The 22,500-nt window shown below is 42.9% G+C and overlaps 1 long non-coding RNA gene across 7 annotated transcripts in view; it reads left to right on the top strand.

Annotated features, from left to right (window-relative positions):
* Window positions 1–22,500, top strand: part of LOC127004506 (uncharacterized) — a 66,202-nt gene that overhangs the window by 36,808 nt on the left and 6,894 nt on the right. The window contains exon 5 of one of the 7 annotated variants that reach the window (XR_007757861.1): window positions 17,114–17,350. The exons of 2 other annotated variants lie outside the window; for them this stretch is intronic. This is a non-coding gene — a long non-coding RNA (uncharacterized LOC127004506). Of the gene's footprint in view, window positions 1–28; window positions 262–17,113; window positions 17,351–22,500 lie in introns of those variants that run through there. 4 more of the 7 variants (XR_007757863.1, XR_007757859.1, XR_007757862.1 and 1 more) reach the window with 4 other exon arrangements.

Below are 22,500 nucleotides of genomic sequence, written 5' to 3'. Positions count from 1 at the left end.
TTATATTATATATGAATTGTGCTTTCAGATGAGAGAAATTTTGTGGAAGAAATAAAAAAAAAAAGATAAACTATTTGCTAGTGAGTTAGTTTGTTAACACTTGTGGCGTCAAGAAAAAAAAATCTTGCACGCGAGTTAGTTTGTGAACAGTCGTGACATTTTTGAAGGAGACGAAATAATACAAAGAGAAACTCAATTTATTGGTTTCTGCGTTAGTTTGTGAACACTCGAGACGTCTTGGAAGCAGAGAGAGAGAGAAAACAAAGAAACAAAAGATAAACACTTTAGATCCCTGCGAGCCGCCTTGTGAAGAGCCGCGAGTCGAGAGGATTTGTTGTCCTTGTCGTCATTGAGGGTCGGCCGCCCGTCTATGTGGCGGTGGTGAGGCCGGAGCGTGGCGGCGACGACGAGGGCAAGGCGGCGGAAGCAACACAAAGATGGTGATCCAGAGCACGTTCAAGTTCTTGCCCTTCCTCAGGGACAACAAGGTGGGTGCGGGACGTGACGACGGCGCTCTCTGTCCTGTTTGTCCTGGCTGTTTGCCCTGTTTGCCCGCCTTGGTCCGTGAGCACGATTACCGCCAACGCAAACACCACCAAGGCAAACATCACCACCGCCACCACCACTATACTGCGCAGGGGAGGGAGACAAGGCAAAGACAAGGCAAAGGGAGGGGATGAGATTTAAGGGTGCTGGGCTGGAAAAGGAATAAAGGGAAGGAATGGAGGGAAAGGGATAAAATTAAATGGTATTAAAAATTACTTAAAGGATATTATATGGAAGGATGCGAAAGGAGAATAAAGGCCAGGAATAAAGGGCTCGAGCAAGTCAATAAATCCTGCTGGGAGATGTTTGGCATGGGAAAGGTGCCCGCATGAAGACCTGCTCAGAGGACAATAGGGATGGCGTCGTAGGATGGGCGAAGCAACGTGTCCCCTTGCGTATGCCCCCATGGATTAACTGAATGAAGGGAGTGGAAGAGGAACGAAGCAGAGGGGATGAGAGGGTATGGAGAGAGTGAAGACATTTGATGACATAAGAAATCAAGGAAGAATGTTTGAGAGACCACTGTGAAGAAAACAATGGACTGGAAGGATGGGAGTGATTACAAGGAAGGACAACGCAGTATGGTAGGGAGGGGCTATTAAAGGAAGGTTTTGCAAGAGATAACAGGGAAGGAAGGGATATGTTACGTAGAAAGATGTAAGGATATAACCGGAGGAAAAGCAAAAACGAATGAATAGGGCAAGAGGAGAGGAAAGGATTGTGCTAAGAAAGAAAGGTTTTGCAAGGGATGGCAGGACAGGAAGAATGTGATATGAAAGAAGGTTGGAAGGTTAGAGGAAATGCAAGAAGGGACTAGGCAGGAGAAGAGGAATGGATTGTGCTAAGAAAGAGAGGCTTTGCAAGAGATGACAGGAGAGGAAGAGATACGATAAGGAAGAAGATTGAAGAATGTGATTACAGGAAACGCAGTGGGTGATAGAGCAGGAGGAAAGGGAAGGATTGGGATTAGGAGGAGAAGGATACAGGAGAATACAGAACATGATTGGAGGAAAAGAATCGTGTAGGGCAGTATAGGAAAACATGGAAAGGTTAAGAGTGAGGAAATGCAAGAAGGGAAAAAAAAACCAGGAAAGAAAAAAAAGCATTAGGATAAGGAAGGATACAGAACATGAGTGGAGGAAAAGAATCGTGTAGGACAGTATAGGAAAACAAGGAAAAGTTGTGAGTGAGGAATCAATATGGTTGGAGGGAATGAGAGAAGGAATAGAGCATGCGTAGAGGAAATAGTAAGCTGAGGAAGGAAAAGATACACGTCGATACAGAACATGAATGGAGGAAAAGAATAAAGTTGAACAGTATAGGAAAACGAGGAAAGGTTAGGAGTGAGGGAGGGCTAGATGTGAGGGGTTGGTGGGAAGGGAAGGAGCAGCTTAGCAATCGAGGTGGATGAAAGGAAGGGAAGTGAAGGGACGACGGCGCTGGTAACGGAATGTGATTGTGATTGTTGGGTTGGGAAGAAGAGGGAGAGACAGACCTGAGAATAGTGTGTACAGTGATGGGGTAATGGTGAGGACCTAACAGTACTTTGATAGGGAGATGAGCGACCACTCCCTACCTATTGTTGCTGCTATTACTACTATTTTTTTTCTTCTACTGTTACTTCTTCTTCTTCTTCTTCTTTTTCTTTTTCTTTTTCTTCGCCCTTTTTTCCTTCTTCTTCCTCTACTACTACTACTACTACTACTATTTTTGCCTCTGTTACTTAAGAAAACTATTAAGGATAACACACACACACACACACACACACACACACACACACACACACACACACACACACACACACACACACACACACACACACACACACACCTGTACAGCGGAAGGAAAAGCTCAAAGAAGATAAATAAAAAATGAGGAAAAAAAGAGTTATGATAGATAGAGGAAGGGGCTGACGGTAAGAGAGGAGAGGAGAGGTGACGTCACACAGGTGGGTGGGTCACAGGTAGACTTCCGACCCCGCTAAATTGACCCTCCTCCTTCTTCCTCCTACCTCTCCTGCTCCCACTGTCTCCCTCCCTTCTTCATTCTCAAACTCTACCTGCCTCGTTATTTTTTCGCTCACACCCTTAGGCTATCTCCATCTTCCTCCTCCTCCTCTTCCTCCTCCTCCTCCGTAACAGGTTTGTCCCTTCGTGTGTGTGTGTGTGTGTGTGTGTGTGTGTGTGTGTGTGTGTGTGTGAGAGAGAGAGAGCACCATTAGCCACTGTCTGGGTCGCTGTTTATTCCGTTTATTTATAGCTTTTCTTCTATTCTTGAAGGAGACTGAACCGACTCGCCCCAGTGCTACATACCTGACTCCTGGCCTCTGATCCCCGGGCTTCTCCACTTGACATACTGAGACATGTGACTGGACTCGGGTTCGCGGTCTGACTTATAACTTGACTGGACTTTTAATTTTAAGCTTAGAATATTTTTTCTTACTCGTGACTTTAATATTCTGTGCCTTTAAACTTTGTACACGTGCATTTGAAATTCGGACACTTGCCTTTAATCCTGTTACGTGCCTTTAAGCTTGTTACACATGCCTTTAAACTTGTTACATGCCTTTAAACTTGTTGCATGTTCTTTTAAACTTGTTACGTGCCTTTAAACTTGTTGCATGTTCTTTTAAACTTGTTACGTGCCTTTAAACTTGTTGCATGTTCTTTTAAACTTGTTACATGCCTTTAAACTTGTTACATGTTCTTTTAAACTTGTTACATGCCTTTAAACTTGTTACATGTTCTTTTAAACTTGTTACGTGCCTTTAAACATGTTACATGTTCTTTTAAACTTGTTACATGCCTTTAAACTTGTTACACGTTCCTTTAAACTTGTTACGTGCCTTTAAACTTGTTACATGCTCCTTTAAACTTATTACGTGCCTTTAAACTTGTTACATGTTCCTTTAAATTTGTTACGTGCCTTTAAACTTGTTACATGCTCCTTTAAACTTATTACGTGCCTTTAAACTTGTTACATGTTCCTTTAAACTTGTTACGTGCCTTTAAACTTGTTACATGTTCCTTTAAACTTATTACGTACCTTTGAACTTGTTACATGTTCCCTTAAACTTGTTACGTGCCTTTAAACTTGTTACATGCTCCTTTAAACTTATTACGTGCCTTTAAACTTGTTACATGTTCCTTCAGACTTGTTACGTGCCTTTAAACTTGTTACATGTTCCTTTAAACTTGTTACGTGCCTTTAAACTTGTTACATGTTCCTTTAAACTTGTTACGTGCCTTTAAACTTGTTACATGTTCCTTTAAACTTGTTACGTGCCTTTAAACTTGTTACATGTTCCTTTAAACTTGTTACGTGCCTTTAAACTTGTTACATGTTCCTTTAAACTTGTTACGTGCCTTTAAACTTGTTACATGTTCCTTCAGACTTGTTACATGCCTTTAAACTTGTTACATGTTCCTTCAGACTTGTTACGTGCCTTTAAACTTGTTACATGTTCCTTTAAACTTATTACGTGCCTTTAAACTTCTTACACGTTCCTTTAAACTTGTTACATGCCTTTAAACTTGTTACACGTTCCTTTAAACTTGTTACGTGCCTTTAAACTTGTTACACGTTCCTTTAAACTTGTTACGTGCCTTTAAACTTGTTACACGTTCCTTTAAACTTGTTACGTGCCTTTAAACTTGTTACACGTTCCTTTAAACTTGTTACATGCCTTTAAACTTGTTACACGTTCCTTTAAACTTGTTACGTGCCTTTAAACTTGTTACACGTTCCTTCAGACTTGTTACATGCCTTTAAACTTCTTACACGTTCCTTCAGACTTGTTACATGCCTTTAAACTTCTTACACGTTCCTTCAGACTTGTTACATGCCTTTAAACTTCTTACACGTTCCTTCAGACTTGTTACGTGCCTTTAAACTTGTTACATGTTCCTTCAGACTTGTTACATGCCCTTAAACTTGTTACATGTTCCTTCAGACTTGTTACATGCCTTTAAACTTGTTACATGTTCCTTTAAACTTGTTACATGCCTTTAAACTTGTTACATGTTCCTTCAGACTTGTTACATGCCTTTAAACTTGTTACATGTTCCTTTAAACTTGTTATATGCCTTCAAACATGTTACATGCCTTTAAACTTGTTACGTGCCCTTAAACTCGTTACATGCCTTTAAACTTGTTACACGTTCCTTTAAACTTGTTAGGTGCCTTTAAACTTGTTTCATGCCTTTAAACTTGTTACACGTTCCTTTAAACTTGTTAGGTGCCTTTAAACTTAGCACTTGCCTGTAAACTGGTTGCACGTACCTTTCAACATGCTTGTAAACCTGTGCACGTGCCGTTAGTGCCGTGACTTGTGATTCGCATCTCGACATGACTTGCGCAGTGCTTTGCAAAGAGCCTCGTCACTTGAGACAAAATGACCTGCGACTTTCCATGAACCAAGCAACTTAATTAAGTGATGATGTAATGCAATATCTCTTTTGACCTCTGACTAATCTAAATGGTGTTCTTGCTTAAACTCATAAAAATAGGACGTGTATAGAACACGTTAACTGATATGTGCGAATGATAGAATGGGTCGCTAGGCTATTTATAACGTAATAATGCCTCGCCCATAGTTAAAGGTATGTATGTATGTATGTATGCGTGTATGTATGTATTTGTGAAGCGAGGGGAAGGTAGCTCAGCGCATACACACACACACAAAAAAAAAAGCTCAGTGGTAACAAAAAGTATGGGTTTATGTAATACATGTGTCCTTATCTCATCCGTTCTGTTTAGCTGCCCTAATTCTCTCTCTCTCTCTCTCTCTCTCTCTCTCTCTCTCTCTCTCTCTCTCTCTCTCTCTCTCTCTCTCTCTCTCTCTCTCGTTTCCTATGACTTTCAAATCCTCAATGCTCAAAGAAAGAAGAAAAGCTGCCAAGAAAAATATAGAATTGTTTGCGGTTTCACATTTTCTTTACAGCTGTTTCGAGTTCTCAGACGACGGAGAAAAAAAAAAGATAAAACGAAGGAAAAACTTATGAAATATGATCATGATTTAAATAATATATTCTCTGGACTCGCTCTGGTGGGTGGGAGGGAGAGAGGGGTGGCAGCGGGCATGTGTGTGTGTGTGTGTGTGTGTGTGTGTGTGTGTGTGTGTGTGTGTGCCTTTGTTTGATGTGGTAGGTGTAGGCATGTGTGTGTGAGTGTGTGTGTGTGTGTGTGTGTGTGTGAAAGGATCAAGGTTGGGTCTGCGGGCAAATCACCACCAGCGGACCATTCTCTGTGTTTTTGCGAGAGAGAGAGAGAGAGAGATGTTGTGATAATAGTTAAGGTGGAGACAATTGTGGTGGTGATGACGGTGGTGATGATGGTGGTGGTGGTCGAGCTTGTAATAATGTTTGCGGGGATGACCTAAGGGATTTCAATGCTCTTGTATGGCGAACCTCCTCCTCCTCCTCCTCCTCCTGCTCCTCTTCCTCCTCATCACCCACCCTCGAGCAGATAGACAGGTGGAGGAAGAGGAGGAGAAAGGAAGGTGGGAGGAAGGAGGGGAAGAGTGGGTATAGTGGGAATGATAGAGGAGGAGGAGGAGGAGGAGGAGGAGGAGGAGGAGAAAAAACTGGCCGTAGCGGATGGGAGAACAGCATCATGAGGGGTTATTCTTAAGTTCGGGGCTACTGCTCCCCCCCCCCCCCTCTTCCTCCTCCTCCTCCTCCTCCTCCACCTCCACCGGTCTTTCTTCCACTCGCCTTGCTTCCTTTCCTCTCAACGTCTTTCCTTCCATTTCATTCTTCTCTCTTTTCCCTTCTTTGTTTCTTCTCTTATCCACTTTAGTCTATCTTCCTTTCTCCTTTTGTATCTCCCTCTTTTCTTTTCTTTTCTTCTGTCTCCCTTTTTCCTTTTATCTTCTTCTTCTCTTTGTTGCATGCTTTGTCTCTTAACTGTGACAATATTTCTTTCTTTGACTCCTCTCTTTTCCTGTTCTCTTTCTCTTCTCTCTTTTGTATTTATATTTGATTCCATTGTTTCTCTCTCTCTCTCTCTCTCTCTCTCTCTCTCTCTCTCTCTCTCTCTCTCTCTCTCTCTCTCTCTCTCTCTCTCTCTCTCTCTCTGTGTGTGTGTGTGTGTGTGTTTGTTTATGCTTAGTCGCCAGCATCACACTTTCTGAACATGCTAAGTGTGTGTGTGTGTGTGTGTGTGTGTGTGTGTGTGTGTGTGTGTGTGTGTGTGCTTAAGAGAGAGAGAGAGAGAGAGAGAGAGAGAATATGAATTTCCCTCCAGTAACTTCCACTCATTCTTTCCCTCCCTCCCTCTCCTCTCCTCTCTTCCTTCTCTTTATTTCCTCTTTCCCTCTCCCTGTCATCACCCTCCCCACATTATTCCTCTTTCTCGCAGTTCTTGACACCTTATTCTTCTCTCTTCTCTCCCTTCTTTCCTCATTCACTCCCTCTTACATTCCTCCCTCCATGTTTCCTGTCTAAAACATCTCCCTTCCCTCCCCCCCTCCCTTCCCCATTTCCTTCCCTCATTCATTGATATTTTTTTTTATCTCCCAACTTCCTTCCTGTTCTTTTTTTTTCTCTTTCTCATCTTGTTATTGTTGTCATTTTCTTCTTGTTTTTCTTCCTGTTCTTGTTCTTCTAGTTTTTTTCTTGTTTTTAATTTTCTTCTTTTTCATCATCATTATCATCATCATCGTCATCTTCTTGTTCTTCTTCTTGTTCTTGTTCTTGTTCTTGTTCTTCTTGTTCTTCTTGTTCTTGTTGTTCTTCTTCTTCTTCCTCCTCCATCACCATGTCTAACTCATCAAGACTACTTTTCTCCTTCCTCCCTTCCCCCCTCCTTCCTCCCCCCTTCCCCTTCCCTCCCTCCTCCAATACCTCCTTCCCTTCCTCCCCGGCGGAAGAGGAGTCACGCCTCGCCCATATCCTTCCCACGCCCTCCCCCACCACACCTGACCCTCCCCCGCCTTCCTCAAGCCACCCTTAATTACAGAGGCAAAGGAAAGGTGGGCAGGACACGGCCAGGTGCACAGGTAACGCTCTTAGGAGGAGGAGGAGGAGGAGGGGATAGAAATATAGGGAAGAAAAGGACGAAAGGGAAGATAATTAAGGGAAAAGGGAAAGCTTGATAGAATGCGAAGAGGTGAAGAAGGATGAGAATGTTGAAGAGGGATAAAAAAAGAGGGAAGAAAAGGATGAAAGGGAAGATAATTAAGGAAAAAGGGAAAGCAAGATGTAATAAGAGGAAGAGGTGAAGGTGAAAGGATAAGGAGGAGGAGGAGGAGGTAGAAAAATAGGGAAGATAATTAGGGAAAAGGGAAGACAGAATAAGAGTAAGAAGTGAAGGTTAAAGGAGAGTGAGGGGGGAGTGGGGGAGGGGTTGGGAGGAGAGGAAGAGAGGGAAGAAGGATGGAGGGAGGAGGAGAGCGTGGGCAGGAGGAAAAGGATATTGGAGTTTCCATGCATAAGACTGGATTCTTAAGGTCACTTGTTGATTCTCTCTCTCTCTCTCTCTCTCTCTCTCTCTCTCTCTCTCTCTCTCTCTGGGAAATAATTATTCATATCTAATTCATTTAAAATCACGAATAACAACAATATTAACTGCTAGGCTAAAAACAACACTACAAAATACAATAACAATAAAGGTAATAGTAATAATGATAATAATGATAATAACAAAGATAAATAATTACCAATAGAAAATAAGATATGATAAAAATGAACTTTACAGGAAATAAAAACAACAGAATCACTTATTTCCTCACGGTACAGATCTGGTTTCTCTCTCTCTCTCTCTCTCTCTCTCTCTCTCTCTCTCTCTCTCTCTCTCTCTCTCTCTCTCTCTCTCTCTCTCTCTCTCTCAATGTTGCCTCACCCAGCTGGCCTCCAAGCAAACTTTCCCTCCGCCCCGCAAAACCTTTTCCCTCCACTCCACATGACGTGACCAGAAGAAGGAGGGAGGGAGAGAGGAGGGAAGGGAGGGACGGAGCACTGGAGGGAGAGGGAGGGGGAGGAAAGGGACTGGGAGGAAGGTTGTTGTGGTGATGGTTGTTTTGGAGACGTAGGGAGGAAGGGTAAGGGAGGGAAGGAGGGAGTATGGAGAAGGGAAGGGAAGGGAAGGGAGTGGTTATGAGGAGAGATAATAGTGAAGGGAAGGGAGATTGTGGTAGTGGTGATGGGGAAGGGGGAGTGGGTCATGGAGGTATGGTGAAGGGAAAGGAAGTGGTGGTGGTGGTGGTGGTAATGAAGGAATAGGAGGCAGGGGGAGGGAGGGAGAGGGAAAAAGGAAGATAGTAACGAAGAAATAGGAGGAGAAGGAAGTGAGAATTAAAGGATTATTGGCAGAAAAGGAAATAATAATAATAGTAATAATAATAATAATAATAATAATAATAATAATAATAATAATAATAATAATAATGATAATATAAAGAACATAAGAACATAATGAGTCTGCAATAGGCCGGTTAGCTTGTACATACAAAGCTTCTGTAAACCTAACCTCACCTTCCCTCACTGTCCATTAATTTTTCCAACCTCTTCTTGAATGCATTAATGGTATTGCCACTCACAACATAACTGCCAAGCCTGTTCCACTCATCCACGACTCTATTAGTAAGCCAAGGGTCCAGGGGTGGGGGGGGAGGGGCGTGAAGTGCCTGCAAGACAGTTATTACTGATCTCTTACTAGTTAATGACACGTTTCAGTGGAAGGTACTACACTTAGGAAAGCCCAGTTCCCCTTAGCAAGGGAAAAGTGTCATGCCATCGACGATAAAAAACGAAAAACTCCAAAAAAATCTAGCTTTAACGAGTTTTGTCTTGTTTTGCTTTGTTCAAAGCGTTTTGTATGATGGTATGGCGGGTCTTTTCTGGGGAGGAGACTCATGCGTTCCAACATGCAATGCCAAGAAATGGAGATACGGAAACACCAAGAGAAGGAAAACAAAGAAAAGAACACCAGACATAGGAAAGTACAGAGAATGAAAAGGAAAAAAAATCATCCACCTTTCGGCCCAAACTTACACCACCAAAATTATGGGGAATCTTCTTGGAGGAAAGAGGCTCAGCCAGATCATGAACACCAGAAAGGATGATAAAGAAAAACTAAATCTTCGAAAAGAGAAAATGAAAAACAATATCGAGAAAAGGAAAATGAAAGATCATCGAGAAAATAAAACAATCATCCACATTTCGGCCCCTAGGGCCGCAGGGTGGGTGACGGGTGAGTCTCTTCTGGGGAGACGGAGGCTCACCCAGACCCAGGAACATCAACAGAAAGAAAAGAAAAGAAAAAGAAAAGAAAAGAAAAGATCGAAAATAAAGTAAGCAAAACAAAATACGACAAAACAAAAAGCAAAACAAAAACAAAATAAAATAACATAATAAATAAATAAATAAATAACGCTATAACATATGATTTAACTAATTTAACTAATAACCTGTTGGACTAGCGAAAGGGAAGAGGCTCATCTAACGCCTCGGTTCTTTATTAATGCAAGTCATGTGTGTGTGTGTGTGTGTGTGTGTGTGTGTGAGAGAGAGAGAGAGAGAGAGATTGAAGATAAGGTTGCTGTGTGTGTGTGTGTGTGTGTGTGTGTGTGTGTGTGTGTGTTGTCCTTCGCAGCAACGGGACCCTTGTTGACATAACCAAGGGTCAAGGGTCGCCGGGATCCTCCATAATATTGTTACCCGCCAAGGATAGCCTATTATTATACCTGTTTCTCTCTCTCTCTCTCTCTCTCTCTCTCTCTCTCTCTCTCTCTCTCTCTCTCTCGTTTACTCTTCATTGTTGCATTTTTTTGTATCTTGCTTGTTTTTCTATTGGTCTCCTTTCAATTGTCGTGATACTTTCCTACTGCGCTCTCTCTCTCTCTCTCTCTCTCTCTCTCTCTCTCTCTCTCTCTCTCTCTCTCTCTCTCTCTCTCTCTCTCTCTCTATCTCTCTCTTTATTCAGTATTGAGTATGTAGGCCTTTGTCTCCTCAGTAGTCGCTGGGAAGCTGTCTGAATCTCTCTCTCTCTCTCTCTCTCTCTCTCTCTCTCTCTCTCTCTCTCTCTCTCTCTCTCTCTCTCTCTCTCTCTCTCTCTCTCTTTATTCAGTATTGAGTATGTAGGCCTTTGTCTCAGTAGTCGCTGGGATGCTGTCTGAACTCTCTCTCTCTCTCTCTCTCTCTCTCTCTCTCTCTCTCTCTCTCTCTCTCTCTCCGGATGGGGGTATTGAGGTCAGTGGACCGAGCCGTGGGTGGGTCACGACCCCTTTGCCCCCAGTACTGACCCTCCCTCCCGTACTCCTCCCGTCCCTCTATACTTTCTCCCCCACTCCCGCCTCGCCCCGCCCAGGCCCTCCCCATATATCCCAATACCTCCATATATGCTTACTTACCTCCAGACTTCTCTCTCCTATACTTCCTTATACTTCCTTATATGTCTAAGTTATCACCATTCTTTCTCTAGCTTTCCCTATTCTTCCTAGTTACCTGTTCACCTCGCCTTACCTGTCAATACTATCCCTCTCTTTCGCTCACTTACCTAAAGATTTCTCACTCCTACACTTGCTTATACTTCCTTATATGTCTAAGTTATCATCGTTCTTTCTTTTAACTTTCCCTATTCTTCCTAGTTACCTGTTCACCTAAGATTTTTCACTCCTACACTTGCTTATACTTCCTTATATGTCTAAGTTATCACCGTTCTTTCTTTTAACTTTCCCTATTCTTCCTAGTTACCTGTTCACCTCGCCTTACCTGTCAATTCTATCCCCACCTTTCGCTCATTTACCTAAAGATTTCTCACTCCTACACCTGCTTATACTTCCTTATATGTCTAAGTTATCACCGTTCTTTCTTTTAACTTTCCCTATTCTTCCTAGTTACCTGTTCACCTCGCCTTACCTGTCAATACTATCCCTCTCTTTCGCTCACTTACCTAAAGATTTCTCACTCCTACACTTCCTTAAATGTCTACGTTATCTCCATTCTTTCTCTACCTTTCCCTATTCTTCCTAGTTACCTTTTCACCTCGCCTTACCTGTTTCCCCCTCCCCCTCCTACACTTCCTTAAATGTCTACGTTATCTCCATTCTTTCACTGTACTTTACCCATTCTTCCTATCAATTACCTCCTTACCTCGCCTTACCTTTCAATATTACCCACTAACTCTATATTCCATTCACTTACCTCTAGACTTTTCTCTCCTACGCTTCCTTATGCTCCTTATATGTCAAAGTTATCCCCATTCTTTCACTACTTTCCCCAGTCTTCCTCTCAGTTACCTCCTTACCTCGCCTTACCTGTCAATATTACCCCAGCCCCCGCCCTCTTCCGTCCCTTTTTATGCCGTATCACCTTCCCCAGTCCCGTCCTTCCATACCTGTCCGTACTACACACTTTCCAACACCTTTTCCGCGCACCTTTCTCGCGGCCTAATTAATATACGACACACCGCCCCGTTGCCCTTCAGTCCCGTTACTTCATTCCACATTCACACCGCTGTTTTTACCACTCATTCCCATGCGCTTGGGTTTAGAGTCGGGCTTTCCTTGACTTTTTTTTCTTTAGTTTTACCTGTTTGATGTATATGGTCTTGGTACTTGCTCTCTGTTAATCATTTTTTTTAACGTTCCTTGCTCCTTTGTTTCTGTTTTTGCTGCGTTCTCAGGTGTATATAGAGGTCTTTGTTGCTTGCTGTTTTTTTTTTTTTTTTTTTTTGGGGGGGGGGGGGGAGGGCACTCATTCTCAGCGTGTTAATACAGCTTTGGCATTCACTTCTTGTCTATCCTTTTCCAGTAATTTTAGTCTTTTCAGAGTTTTTATATAGTTTCAACATTCACCGCTTGCCTATCCTTATCTAGTAATTTTCGTCTTATCAGCGTTTGTATATAGCTCTGGCATTCACCTTCTGTCTATCTTTATCCAGTAATTTACAGTCTTGTTACATTGGTCAACTTCCTTTCATTCATTCTCCAACTGTCCGATAAAGTCGTGACACTCTCTGCCTCTGTTTCTTTGTCCCGAGCGGGGGGTCCGGGCCGAGGAGTCTTGGGCGCGGTGCCTGGGAATTTGACCCGAGGAGTAACATCGGACCAGTTTCGTTGCCCTCTGAGGCCAATTGTTGGGCGTGGCAGGCGGGCAAAGGGTGGGACGGGGCGGGGCTGATCTCGCGGGGTGAAGTTCGGCATCTCAGCAATCTGGCGGTGACACAACAGTATACATTATGCAGGCAGGCACGCGTTTATTACCTGGAAGAAATAAGATCAAAGGGTGTCTTATGAGGTGGGCGTTAAGATTGCGCAAAGGTGAGTGAAGGTGAGTAGTGAACAAAGCAGTCGCATATTGGGATCGTTGGGTCATGTTCTCAGGGCCGCTTTCACAGTCGTTTTGTTTGTTTTGATCGTTACCAATGGCGGCGATCGACGCTATAGTGTTCCACGTGAAACTGGCCTATGGGGTCGTGGCGGCTGCAAAAGAAGCGAGAGGTGTTTAGTGTGTGGTAAGGTGCGGGGCTAGGCTAACCCCGCAGCCGCCACTACCCCATCGACCAGTTTTAAGTGGAAATACAATAGCAGCGATCGCCGCCATTGGTAACGATCAAAACAAACAAAGTGACTGTGAAAGCGGCCCTAAATCATTTCGACGCCCAATCACGTATATTTTGACAAGGCTTTCGTATGAGTTTTGGGCACCGTTGCCAGATTGTCGTACTCAGAGCATAGTGTTTACCGGTTTCTGACGTTTAACAATTGCCAAGAAACATCAGGAATTAACTTTTCACGATAATTATCAGTGAATCTCCTTATTGGGGTACACGAGACAGTTTTTGGGTCGGAAGTCGGGAAATATAAGAGGCTGAGTAAGACAATCTGGCAACGTTGGTTTTGGGCATTTGTAGGGGTACTTTTATGACCCATCTGGTAGTTTGACCCTTCCTCTGTACCATGAACCTAAATAAACACTCATGAGAACCCGACTGACCTCCTTTTCGACCTTTGGAAATAGTGGATGTAAAAAGTGGGAGCGTCTGAAAATACCAATCTTCGTGTTCCACTCTGCTCCACGTCAATAATTATGTTCCTCGCGTACCTGGACGTGTAACCCAGCAAAGCATAACCTCACCCTCACCTTACCTGACCCGGACTGTACTTACAATATGCCAAATCAATTAACCTTTCTCTAACGCTCCCTTTTGCCAAGTCTTCCCTGCAGTTTGACATGTAGTGCGTAGAAAACTTTGTCCCTCGCTAACTCGTATACAACTCTTCCATTCCAGTAAAACCCAACTCTGACCTTACCTGGCCCAGAATGTACCTCACCAAAATTATTTATGATATCGACTAATCTTTCGCAAGCTTTTCCTTCGCCAACGCTGCCCTCGTACGTAACCTATTTCTAGCGTGACCTTTGCTAAATCCATCGTAGCTGATACCGAGTCCAACCTACACGTACCTGACTTATTTCTACTCGCACGACCCCGAATCCATAATAGACCTGAATACCTTAACCCTTACCTGCCCTAACTCATTCATCCTTAACCTATACCAGCCTTTTTTTTTTTTACCTTTACCTACCTCAACTCATTTATACTAAACCTATTCTATTTTTTTTTTGTACTATGGCCCATATCCCCTCCCATCTTAATTATCCCTCCCACTATCACCTATGGGCCCTGTCACACACCACCCACTACTTCGCTTATTTATATACCTACCAGCCCATTCTTTTCATTTCTTACTTTTTTTGTCTGTTTGTTTATTTAATGTCATTTGAAGTTAGTTGCCTGGGAAGTTTAATTATTTTATTTTTTTTTAACTTTTTTACAGTCAAGGAAGCAACTCATGGGCAAAATTAAGTAACCAAAAAATCCCGCTAAGAAAAAAAGTCCCTGTGGTAAAAATTGTCCGCTTATAAAAAGTCTTATGATAATCCACTAACGTTATTACAAGAAAAGTTTTGCGTGTAATTATGATGTTTCAAATGTTTTATCTCTCCCTCAAGCCTTACGCCGTCTCCCTGTACTCATGACCATCTCTCATACCTACATGACATAAAAGGAAAGAAAAAAATGTCGTATCCGGAGAGAGAGAGAGAGAGAGAGAGAGAGAGAGAGAGAGAGAGAGAGAGAGAGAGAGAGAATATCATATAAGGACAAAGATAAATGAATCCAGACCGCAAGAGAAGAGAAAGCCAGCGGCAGCATCCTGGAGACATAGTACAGCCTGTGTGTGTGTGTGTGTGTGTGTGTGTGTGTGTGTGTAGAGAAACGAGGTAAAACGTACGCACACACACACATACACAAACAACAACTACGACAACAACAACAACATCCTATTAGCTACTGAAAACAAACAAACAGACAAACAAACGTGACGTGCATGCGGAAGTATTATCACCTCTATGTCTTCTTTTTTCCCCTCTTTTTTTTTCTTCTTAAATGTTGATAATGTTGTAAATAAACGCTTACAATCAATAAAAGTTTCCAGTCAACCAATCTTCCCATTTTTCTTTTTTTTCTTTTTATCAATGTTTTCCTTCTCACACATACGATTACTTTTTCTGCTGCTCCTATCATGAAGCCCTATAATCACCCCCCCCCCCCCTTCTCTCCTCTCCTCTCTTCTCTTCCTCCTTGTGTGTGTGTGTGTGTGTGTGTGTGTGTGTGTGTGTATGTGTTCTGCGGGGTCAACCCAGGAACAAGGTTAAGGAACAAGGTTAGAGATAGTGTGGTGGTGGGGATGCTCTCTCTCTCTCTCTCTCTCTCTCTCTCTCTCTCTCTCTCTCTCTCTCTCTCTCTCTCTCTCTCTCTCTCTCTCTCGCTCTCTCTCTCTCCCCATGCACCCGTATGTTGAGTTTACTTTCTTCCTTTTTTTCTCTATCATTCAATTGTTCTCTTTATCTTAACTTTCACAACCCTCTATCTAAAACATTCTTTTCTATTCTTTACTTTCCCTATTACTCTGTTTAGTTTATTAAGAGATTTTTTAGTTTATTAATTGATTTTTTCGTGCATCTTCAAGTAATTATAATCTAAGAAAGAATGATTAGAGATAGGAAAAGATAGAAGATAAAACTGAACCAGAGGAAGAGGAGGAGGAGGAGGAGGAGGAGGAGAAGAAGAAAGATGAGAAGAAGAAGAAAGAAGGAGGAGGAGGAGGAATAGGAGACAGGTGGAGCGCTTATAAGGGTAGATAATAAATATGAGAGAGAGAGAGAGAGAGAGAGAGAGAGAGCTAAGACTCCCTCAAGAGGCTTTCAAGTTCAGCCTCCTTCACGTTCCTCATATTAAGTTTCCCCTCTTGAGCCAGCTGTCTATATTGGTCCGTGTGTGTGCGTGCGTGCGTGTGCGTGTACGTATGTGTATGTGCATTAGTGTGTGTGTGTGTGTGTGTGTGTGGAGGGGGTGGGGGTGTTTATCCATCTCTCTCTGGTTTGTTTATGTTCTTTCTCCCTCTATCAACACGCGCATCCTGATTTGCCTACTATCTATCTGGGCATCTGTAAACTTTGGGGCCTTAAATTAGTCTTGTTTATGAGCGTTAATATTGCCTATACTTATATCCCTTCGTGTGTTAAGTGTTCATCATGTGCCATTCTATACGTGCATTTTTCAGTTCTTAATGTTGATGTTGCCTAGTTAACTCCTTTGTATGTACTGTGTTTATTATATGAGGTTATGTACTTGCGTTTTCCTATGTTCAAGGATGTTGCTAGTGCTTAGTTATATCCTCTGGTATGCTAAGCCTTTTACTACCTACGTGCGAATGTATACGTGCGTTTATCTGTGTGTGTGTTTATCTTTCGGTGTGTCTGTTAACGTGGATATATCGCTCTCATTATGTCAGTTTTTTTTGTTCATCTGCATAACTGTCAGTGCCCCAATTTAGGTCAGTCCACTTATTCGTACTATTTTTGGATAATTTGCTGCCCAATTTTGTGTCCATTCGTGCCTCTAATTATCCTTTCAGTCCGCCATAAATTTTCATCTAATGGTTCGAATTTGTTTACTTATTTATATACTTTTTCCTTTTTTCTCTCGTTCACTTTCTCCATTTATCTCTCTCTATCTACATCTATATATTATCTGTATCTATTTATCTATATCTGTCTATCTATTTGTCTGTCTATCAACACACACACACACACACACACACACACACACACACACACACACACACCTGTTTAGACATTCACACCTGTTTCTTGATTAAATACGTTCCAGTTCCATTATATTGACGTGCCCAAACATGTTTATTTGAGTCCTCCAAAATGAACCCAATTATACGTAAGGGGATACTTCTGCTTGTGTATTCGTCTGCTCGTCTGCCGGTCCATCTATCAGTCTGTGTGTTCGTCTGTTTGTGTCTGTCTCATCTGATGTCTCCTTGCCTATCGGGATCTGTGTGTATAACTTTCTATGTTTGGGTTAATGCTTCCTTGCGTGCCTCATGCTAATTTCCTCTGCTTATTTGCTGTGCGGGAAAAGAAAGCAGATGCCCCCGTGTGTGTGTGTGTGTGTGTGTGTGTGTGAAGGGCAGCCAGTGTGACGGTGTGTATGCTTGCAACACGCGGCCCTTTTCACCCATGCACCACTTCCTCCCCTTCGGCAGGTAGTTGAAGGCTGGGAAGGAAAGAAGAATAGAGAAATGCGGAGAAATGAAGAGAGAGAAGGAAGAAGAAAGACAAGAGAAAAGAAGAACGTTGAAGAAGGGGAGACTGTAGCAACTTGAACCGTGGTACTAATTTATGGATTGTTCATGAATAATCGGTGAAAAAGTGATAATAAGTGTTATGGAAGGAGTTAAGGAAAGCAAAAAGAGCGGCAGAAAGAAAACGAAAGGAAGGGAGCACAAAAGATACATTAAGATAGTTAAAAATACATTAGAGCGTTAGAGAGAGAGAGAGAGAGAGAGAGAGAGAGAGAGAGAGAGAGAGAGAGAGAGAGAGAGAGAGAGATGGGAGGAAGAGGAGGGGTTAACGAGAAGGAACACAAGTGTGACTAAAAAAAAAAAGAGGGGTGAGGTTGGTATGTGGTGATGGTGATGATGGTGACTTAACACATGTGCCTCCCCTACCCCTTCCCCCATCTCTCTCTCTCTCTCTCTCTCTCTCTCTCTCTCTCTCTCTCTCTCTCTCTCTCTCTCTCTCTCAAGTAAGTGGAGAGATTGACAGAAAGCGCAAGTCAAATCATGTGTAAAACGCGCCCTAGTTACCTCTCCTCCTCCTCCTCCTCCTCCTCCTCCTCCTCCTCCTCCTCCTCCTCCTCCTCCTCCTCCTTCTTAGTAGCCACGAGTCATAGGAAAAAAAGAAGCGAGAAGAGAGTACAGAGAAGGTAGGAGGCTGATCAAGATGGAACGATATAAACAAAAATAATAATAATGGGAGGAAGAGGAGACGTAATAAGGTAAAAGAAGGAGAATACTGTGGGAAGAAAAGGGGAGAAAATAAGAATGGGAAAGGAGGAGGAGACGTGAGAAGGTAAAAGAAGGGGAATAAAAAAGGAAGAAATGAGGGAAAACAGGTAAACTTGCAGAACTCAAATACGAAGAAAGGAGAGAAAATTTTTGCATCACTAGTATACGTTTGCGTCGTTTAGATTCACCCACATTCGCAAGGCCAGGGGAGAACATAACCTCGTAGTGTTTGTTACGCAATGAAGGGATCAAATTGTTTACCCTACGTTGGACACCAAATTTAGCGATGTCACTGTCATGGTGGGGAGGGCAAACATGTACCGCGTGTGTTAAGCCGGTAGCAGCGGTGATCATGTTTCTAACGGTCTCTCTAAGCGAGAAAAATGAGAAAAAATCATCACTCACACAAACCATTTCATAATATATATCAAAGCATTTGTGATCAGTTTATGTATCATCTATTTTGGGAGGTTTAAATCATGGCGCAAATTTGGCCCGTCGCTGCTACACGGTAAAGCCACAAATTTGGCCTGTCGCTTCTACCGGGTTAAGAGAGGTCTAAAAAATTATATACTGTTCCGGAATGAGAAGTTTCTGTTTACGAAGCCAAAGGGAAGGCGAAGGAAGCTGATAAAGATAAGATAACGTAACTGGATGCAGTGGAGGAGAAGAGGAAACGCGTATGGTTGGAATGGAGAAGGGCGAGGGACGAAGAGAAGGGGAGGGAAGGGAGGAGGGAAAAAAATAAAGGGAGGTAACTCAGGTACACTAAGGTGCGACAAGAGGGATGTAAAGCCTTTTAATTCCTGAGATGATGTCATGTGTGTGTGTGTGTGTGTGTGTGTGTGTGTGTGTGTGTGTGTGTGTGTGTGTGTGTTTGTTTGTTTGTTTGTTTGTTTGTTTGTTTGTTTGTGTGTGTGTGTGTGTGTGTGTGTGTGTGTGTGTGTGTGTGTGTGTGTGTGTGTGTGTGTGTGTGTGTGTGTGTCTTATTTACACACTTACTGGGTATGAAACAAAGAGAAAGTGTGTGTGTGTGTGTGTGTGTGTGTGTGTGTGTGTGTGTGTGTGTAACAGGGAGGGAGAGACACGATGAGGGGAGGGAGGGAGGCACCTGACCACTCACTCACTCACTCATTCCCTCCCTTCCCTCCCTTCCTTCTTCTCCCTCACCACCACCCTCACCACCTCCACCACCACCACCACCACGGCCACGGAACACTCCTCCTCTCGGTCAGTCTGTGAGTTAGAGTGAGTCCGCGCACACGTTCGTACACACACGCACATCCCACACATGCACACGCCCACACCTGCAATCAATTTTCAAGGTAACTTTGTGATTCATTAACATTTTTTCGTCCACTTGTTACCGTCAGTTAGTAGTTGTGAATTGGTGTTTTTTTTGTTATTATTATTATTATTATTATTATTATTATTATTATTATTATTATTATTATTATTATTATTATTATTATTATTATCATTATCGTTATTATTTATTGCTGTTTTGTGTGTTTTTTATTTTATTTTTGCAACTTCACGTGTTACTGTTAAAAAAAAAAGAACCAGAAAATAAAAGTGAAAGGGAGACAAAGGAAATAACTGAGGAAACTGAGAAATAGTGGAGAGGAAAGGTGGAAAAGCAGTGTTGTTGAGCGGGTGCGTGGTGGGTGTGGAGGTGACAGGGTGGGCGGGTGAGTGTGTGGGCAGGGTACAAATATTCTGGGTGTCACGTTTCATTCAAGTGCCATTCATGTGAGGGAAGGAAGACGAGGGCGGGCGGGTGGCAGGGCTGGGAAGTGAATATGTAACCCTCTTATGTGTTGTATTGTGTTGTGAGTCGTTGAGTTGTTGAGTTGCGTTTCGTTTATCCCAATCCCAACCATCCTCCATCCATTCGGCCCAGTGTTGCTTATGCCGCAGACGAACAGGCTTCTCTTACGTGGGATGTGTGTTGCAATGGCGTTGTGTTGTGTTGTGACGTGTTATCTCGTGCTGTGATGTGCTGTGATTTGATGTGCTTTGCTGTGTTGTGTCTCGTTGCTCTGTGTTGTGTTGTGGCGTGTTGCACCTTGCTATCCTGTGCTGTGCTGTGTTGTGTGACGTTACAGTGCCCGATAAAAGTCTCTAATTATGATGTTGACAGTGGTACCCCTTATCAACCTGACGTACGTTGGAAAGCTTAAGAACTCCTTGATTAGAAAAGTGACGAAACTGGAGTAAATTTAATAGTGGCGATGTGATGATATTAGTGGTTGACAACACCGAGGGAAGTTGTCACGCTAACGTTGTCTGTGGTGGCCAGTGATGATAAAGATAATTAGGGTGATGGCATATGGTGGTGATGTTAGTGTGGGTGTGGTGGTGGTGGTGATGGTGGTGGTGGTGAGGGATGACAATGGGAAATGGATGCTTTTGACTTGTTTTGATGTCCATTGTTGTAGTGGTGGTGATGGTGGTGGTGGTGGTGGTGATTGTGTTGATGACAGGTGTTGTAAGAGTAGGGATGGTGATGTTAATGGGTGCTAGGGTGGTAATAGCAGCTAGATATGATGATAATGGTGTTTGTAGTTCTCCTGGTGATGGTGATAACAGTAGTAAAGCGTGGTAATAGTGATGTTGATGGTGGTGATGGTGGTGATGATGATGCAAGATAAGTTTGGAAAGGAATCGTTGAGCCATGAAAATAGTGATAGTGATGGTGATGGTGATGGTGATGGTGACTACGATGAACATTAAGTGACTCATGAAAGGTCACCACACCGTATGACCTATAAGGAAGGCCACACGAGGACCCCAACCATGACCTGTACCCCCTCCCCCCCCTGCCCCCACCTCTTCTCCCACCCCATATACCCACTCCTTCCTCTTCCATTCCTCCCCCTCTTCTTCCATTTTCAGCACCCCTTCCCTCCTCCTCCTCCTCCTCCTCCTCTTTGCTGTGCTTACGGGTGAAGAGGTGAAGGTGGGTGTGGTGGTGATCGTGGGGGGTGATGCCGGTGATGGTGGTGGTAGTGGTGGTTGTGGTGGTGGTGGACATTGTAACTGTTATTGCAGGGTGTGGTGGTGATAGTGGGCGGTGGGTGTGGCTGAGGAGGATGTAGTGTTGAAGTGGATGTTGGGTGGTGATGATGGTGGGGGAGGTGGTTTGGTGATGGTGATAAAAGTCTTGGTAGGGGGTAAATGCGATAGTCATGAGATAGAAGTAGTAGATAGTAGTAGTAGTAGTAGTAGTGGAAGTAATGGGAGTGGCACGGATGGATGCATACGCGATGACAGGTGGAGATGAAAGTAGTCAAGTGGAGCGTGGGAAAAGGAGACACTGAAGTTTTAAGAGAAAGAAAGAAAACTCGTAAAACCGAAGAAAAAGCGGCATAATTTTTAGAGACTTATTAACTTCATGCAATAACCTGTTTTTCTTCCGCGCCACTTACAAGAGAGAGAGAGAGAGAGAGAGAGAGAGAGAGAGAGAGAGAGAGAGAGGAAGTAGTGATGACTGTTGGTGGAACATAATGAGGAAGAGGACAATATTGGTAGTGATGACGAGGAGAGTTCAATGAAGGGTGATTGATGGTGGTGATGACGCTGAGGGTGATTCTGATGGTGGTGGTGGTGGTGGTGGTGGTGGACATTGAGGGATGATGACAGTGATGGTGGGGGAAGGTTGAGGTTAATAGAGGGTGGCGGGCTGCATAGTGTTACTGATTGTGATACTTGTGTGTGTTCTGAGAAGAGAGAGAGAGAGAGAGAGATCAAGGCAGAGTAAGGTTCAGGGAATATGTATGCGTCACCGAAGAGGAACAAGTGTTATGAAATATGAGTATGAATACTGTCACACACACTGACTTGGAAGGCCTATAAAAAGATAGAAAATGTACAAAAACTGGGCTGATTTCTGAATAGCTAATTAACCAATACACGCATTAAACTAAAAGAGAGTGGAAAAAGCATATAATGTAGTTTGACAGTCTTGACGTGATCACTGGATTGAGATGACATTTAAGAAAGAAAACGAATAAATGCTAAAGGAAAAAAAAGAAAAAAACGTTAATTATGTTGCGCCAAAGGAAACTATGTCGATAGGAGCTGATGAAAGTAGTAGTAGTAGTAGTAGTAGTAGTAGTAGTAGTAGTAGTAGTAGTAGTAGTAGAAGCATCAGTAGTAATAGTAGTAGTAGTAGTAGTAGTAGTAGTAGTAGTAGTAGTAGTAGTAAAAATAATAACAAAGAAATGGGAATTGCAGATATTTACAGTTAGAATATTCTCAAACGATAATAACATTCACTGCAGTTAGACCACGAAAGAGCAGTGTCATGTACCCGACAAAACATATCGGGAGAATGTGAGCTGTGAAAAAGAAAGACAAGAACAAAGACAGTTTATGAGCAGAAAGTGAGCGATGCGGAAAAGTGCGAACGAAATATGATTGTAATGATAATAATAATAATGATGATAATGGCAGTGTTAATGATAAGCAGTAAAAGCATAAAGGTTCAGAGAGAGAGAGAGAGAGAGAAGAGGAGAGGATGTTGGAAGAGACTCAGGAAGCCGACACAGTACTCGCTTCCCAAGATTATCTCCTCCACC

This window comes from Eriocheir sinensis, chromosome 28 (genome assembly GCF_024679095.1).
Source record: "Eriocheir sinensis breed Jianghai 21 chromosome 28, ASM2467909v1, whole genome shotgun sequence".
Lineage (NCBI taxonomy): Eukaryota > Metazoa > Arthropoda > Malacostraca > Decapoda > Varunidae > Eriocheir > Eriocheir sinensis.
The sequence above is the reverse complement of the archived record's forward strand: the minus strand, read 5'-3'. Positions and strand labels throughout refer to the sequence as shown.